Genomic DNA, 5404 nt, shown 5'->3' on the forward strand with positions numbered 1-5404 from the left:
AGAAGACACTCGCTATAATAAAAAAACTGAGTATAGAACATCATTTTAAGAATAAATTTTCACGCAATCTAACCTAAGATAAACTCGACTCATCCACTGTTACATGTTCTAGATATACTGAAGAATATAAGCTCATCATCGAACATCACGAGTAAAGATTGAACTTCTCATAGAGAAAAAATTACTTAATATTCACATGGCATTGGCAAACAACTTAACTATACTAGGATGAACATATATACTAGATACGTAATGTAACCTAAATGCACACTACACCCCCAAACCTAAGGGATGCTTTGTCCTCAATGCATGAATAGATATATGCAAACTATCTATATACAGACAATGTCATGGCAAAATATATGCAATGCAATATGTATGAAAGAAAAAGAAAAGTTTCCTTGCTTGGATTGTATTATAGATACTTCATTCTATCTGACGAGTTGATTTACGAGCAGTAACCTTGCACCTCTACTTTCTCTTCGTCCTCACGATCACTCTCAATGCTGACAAACTCTATTTTCTCTGGTTCTTCCTCTGGTGCTTTGGTGTATTCTCTTCATTGGTAGGATTTGTCTCAACGGGCTCTGTCCTCTCCTAGAGTTTATTAAGCAAAGGAAATGAAATAACTAATAGAAATTTAAATCGAAAAAATGAAATAAAACTAAAAATAATTTTCAAGATGTTGAAGTTAAACATCTCAAAGATCAATGGACTATTTGTCTCGCTCTACATGAGCACCCTAGTAGTGCTTCAAGCGTTGTCCATTAACTTTAAATTTTACCCCCATTTTCATGTCTCTAACATCAACAGCTCCATACAGATATACATGAGCTACCATGCATTTTTCATCAAAATTGAAAAGTCTATTTTGCTCCAGCAATGTGCACAAGGTTCTCTGCTAAAATGAATCTTCCTGACTATTAGATTTACTGTGAAAAAATCTCGTGAAGTCTTCCACCACTTTTGTTTCTATCAAGTCAATGACACGACATTATTCATTCTCATTAGCACATTTCAGCTCATTAAATACATTGAAAGTGACCTATTGGCCATTCATCCTCATGGTCAATTCACCTTTCTTCACATCAATTAAAGTTTTTCCTGTAGCAAGGAAAGGTCTTCCAAGAATAATTGACACATCCTGATCAGCTTCAAATTCTAAAATAAGGAAATCAGCAGGAAAGATAAATTTATCCACTCTTACTAGTACGTCCTTAATTTTACTTTTCTGATGGGTGTAGGATCGATCAGCTAATAGCAAAGTCACCATAGTAGGTCTTGCTTTCCCAATTCATAGCTTCTTAAAAATAGACACACGCAATGGATTTATACTCGCTCTTAAGTCACATAATGCCTTACCAACATAATGATTTCCAATTGAATACGGGATAGTGAAACTCCCTGGATCATTCAACTTTGAAGGTAATTTATTCATTAACATTGCTATTCGCCCTTTAGTGAGAGCAATAGTCTCAAATTCTCCCAACTTGTGGTTTTTTGACAACATGTCTTTCATAAATTTCACATAATTGGGCATTTGCTCCAAAGTTTCTACTAACGGTAAGTTGATGTAGAGTTGCTTCCAAACATCTAAAAACCTTTTAAATTGAATATCCTGTTTAGCATTCTAGTATCACTGAGGAAAATGTAAAGGTGGTTGTCCTTCAGGTTACTGACATTGTTTTGAGTGACATTTCTGTTGGCAACATGATCTGATTTTGTCACAACATTTCCATGTGTACCTTTTTCAAGTGATGTCTATCGTTCATTAGGTTCTGAGACTTTTCTTGATTACGCTTGGATTTTTCTTCTTCTTTTGTGGCATCTTGAACAACTTCATCCAATTACTTCTAAGAGTGGTGGCCTTGCACTACTCCTTCCTTTGGGTTCTCAAATTTTCAGTATCATTTGGCAATGCTCCTTATGGCCTTGAATTTAGAGTGTTTGCTATTTGCCCCACTTGATTTTCAAGAGCTCGGAGAAACATAGCCTAACTCTAAATCACATCATCATTTTTTGCCATATACTCCTTCAGTAAAGATTCAATAGAATTAGAAGATGATACTTGACCTTGTTGAGCATTTTTCCTCAGCATAGGATGATTATAATCGGGTGGTGCATTGTGTATATTTTTTCTTGCAACATTGTGTAAACTCCCCGTACCTTGATTATTTCAACTAAAATTTGGATGCTGCTTCCACCCTGAATTGTAAGTGTTGGAATAGGGGTTGTTATTCTGGTTAAAATTTCCCATATAGTATGCTAATGATGGGTTTGATGGGCGTTCATCAAACACATGACCTTCACCGCAATAAACACATGACAACTCGACTGATTTCATCTTATGTACTGTAGTTGAACTTTTCATTGTTTTAATTATGCTAGCTAGAGAAGATACCTGGGCTGTCAACGAAGTGATTTCATCAAGCTCTATGGTACCAACAGGTCTCTTGCCCGGCCTAACTCTCATTTTCGAATATTGATAATCATTGTTGATAATCTTTTTGAAAATCACATATGCTTCATTATACATTTTATCTAGCAGGGTACCATTGGAAAACACATCAACTACCATCCTCGTATGCACATTCAACCCATTACAAAACATCTCCATTTGAGTCCAGTGCTGGAATCCATGCATCGGACATCTCTAAGTTAACTTCTTAAATCATTCCCAAACTTCATATAATGTTTCATCCTCTATTTTCCAAAAAGATGTTATGTCATTTCTAAGTTTGACATTCATAGTTGGTGGATTATACCATAGCAAAAACCTCTGGCACAGATCATTCCCTAATCCCACTGCTCTTGATAACAAAGCATTCAGTCAAGCTCTTGTATGATCTCTTAAAGAGTATGGGAATAGCTTAAGCCTTAGAGCGCCTTCAGGAACACCCTGTTCACTAAATGAGTCACAAAATTCTAGAAAAAGTCGTAAATGCAGTCTTGCATCTTCAATGGGTAGTCCACCAAACTATCCTATTGTTTGCAACATTTGAAACATTACCGATTTCAGTTCAAACTACTGAGCCAATATGGTTAGTCTAACTATCCCTAAATTCAAGTCATCTAACATTGTAAAAATATGCTCTCAAATTGGTCTGTCTCGGTCATCTACCCCACGTCCAATGGAAGGATTAACATCTCAACCATTTGGATTTTTGTTGAGACCAATACCATTTGGATTGTCATTGGGACCAAGATCATTCCCATTTCTAGCCATTTTTTGCAAATCTTTCTGCCTTTTTTGTAAAGTTCTTTCAATCTCTGGGTCAAAATGATATTCTTTGATAGCAGGAATGCCTCTTTTCATGCATTGATAACAAACCTGTAGAAATTAAATATAACTAAGTTAAATAAAACTAATAGAATTAATTATAATAACCAAACAATATTACACCAAATTGCCGATCCTCAACAACGGTGCCAAAAACTTGTCATGTGTGAAATTATATGTGAATTATGCAAGTATACACTTCGAATCAAGTAATAAAATGTTGAGTGAGTATCGTTCCCACGAGGATCAGATTGAGGCATAAAGTGGTCAAGTTATTATAATAAAATGCAATTAATGGTATGGTAAAGTTATGGTAAGTATGCAGTGACAATTAAAGGAAGAGTGATGTATGAAATATGTGAAATTAATGAATACTTGGAAATGTTATGAAAAATGATAGTAGAAATGTAATGGAAATTATGAGAATTACTATGGGAATATTATGTAAATGGATAATTAAATAACTATGAATGATATGGTAAAGATACATCGTCAAAGAATAAAGGATATATGATGTTGATTTGGAAGGTTAGAATTATTAAGAATCTAGCCTCATTGTCAATAATGCCTCGGTAAAATCATACTCAGTTTACTGCTCAAAAAAGTTCTAAAATGGTTTGCTTCTTTCAAGAGAAAAAACCTCAATTTACCTTGCCCATGTCTATAGGCCTTAATATGGTACCCTGTATTGTATTCCTTCTGTATTAACACTGCTTTATTCTAGAGTCTACTACAAGTATCGATTTAGTACTTGTTCATATCATTCAATATCGATCCAACTAATCGAAGCTTTTCAAAATTAGATTTAGTTTATAGGCATGTAAAATTGTCATCTATGTCTGAGGATTGCACGCATACAATTTAGAAATAAAAACAATTGAGCTAAACAACAAACTGATTCGAATCTATGCTTCAACCATTAAAAAAAGTAAAATTTTCATCATGTAATCCCAACCCGATGAGACTTAGCTCATGGATTGGCACATAAATTAACATCCAACACCATTTTCATTATTCAATTCACAAAAGAACAATGTATGAAATACGGAAGACTTAAGGAAGACAGCTTTCGTGTGTCTAGTACACACTCCAGCAACACAGTGTCCTTTGATGGCTGAGAGGGACTACTTTTGTCTTCCTCTTTCTGTCTCTACCCAGTTGGTACCCTAGATTTTTGCCTAAGGCTCTCCATTCTTGTTCTCCGTTTAGGGTTTTCTCCTTTGGATTTTTATAGCTTTTTCTCTACGGTAAAACCAACAATCCATGTTTATCTTCTCCTCTTTGTAAATTCTTTTTCCAACAATCCAAGATTATCTTCTCCTCTCTTTAATTTTTTTATAGGATAAAAACCAACATCCCAGGATTATCTTCTCTTTTTTATGCAGATTGTTTCGGTACAAGTACAGTTGGGCTGAAACTGGTATGCGTTGAGTGCTAACTTGATATTCCTAGAATTTCCACGGCACTCGTGTTGACAAAATTTCCATCTTTTTGCCTAAAAAAACCTTCACTAATTTATTTCTCGTTCCTCAACTTGTACCTACCAAACCACTAAACACAGACCTACCACAAGCAATAAAAAGTACCAAATATTTAAACACAGTCCAAGCTCTTAATGAAATGATGAAAATATGAATGACATGTCCTAAAATGCAACTAAATGTCCCTAAGTACAAGAAATTATCTAGGTCTAAAGGCATGAAATAAAACTCCTTTCAAGAGTTACCAACTTGCGAACACCACTGTTCTTAATTATTATATTTTTTTGGTGTTATATTTAACTATAAATGATAAATAATTTTTAGGAAGTCACCTGGTTCCAACGAATCAAACCAATCAGTTGCGTTATCACATAAGGAAAAGAGTAACAACCAAAGACGAACAGCGTCATTGGTAACCCTGTTATATTTGAATGTGTCATAAAGTTGAAGGAACTGCTTCAAGTGCTGATTTGGGTCCTGCATCATGTTCCCTTGGAATTGCAAAGTGTTCTGAATCAGTTGACTTGTAGTCATTTTGATCTTGAAATTATTGGTGTTAATCGTCAGTCTTTCAATACTTCCTCGCACAACATCTAGTATTGGTAGTGCAAAATCGTGCAACGTCCTTTGTTGAGCCATCAGT

General features: G+C 34.8%; 1 non-coding gene across 1 annotated transcript; it reads left to right on the forward strand.

Annotated features, from left to right (window-relative positions):
• Nucleotides 1–2633: 2633 nt before the first annotated feature.
• On the forward strand, nt 2634–2740 carry LOC121215766 (small nucleolar RNA R71). Its single transcript, XR_005911741.1, has one exon. It is a non-coding gene; the product is annotated as a small nucleolar RNA R71 (small nucleolar RNA).
• The last annotated feature ends 2664 nt before the right edge of the window (nt 2741–5404 follow it).

This window comes from Gossypium hirsutum, chromosome D03, assembly GCF_007990345.1.
Source record: "Gossypium hirsutum isolate 1008001.06 chromosome D03, Gossypium_hirsutum_v2.1, whole genome shotgun sequence".
NCBI classification, from domain to species: Eukaryota; Viridiplantae; Streptophyta; class Magnoliopsida; order Malvales; family Malvaceae; genus Gossypium; species Gossypium hirsutum.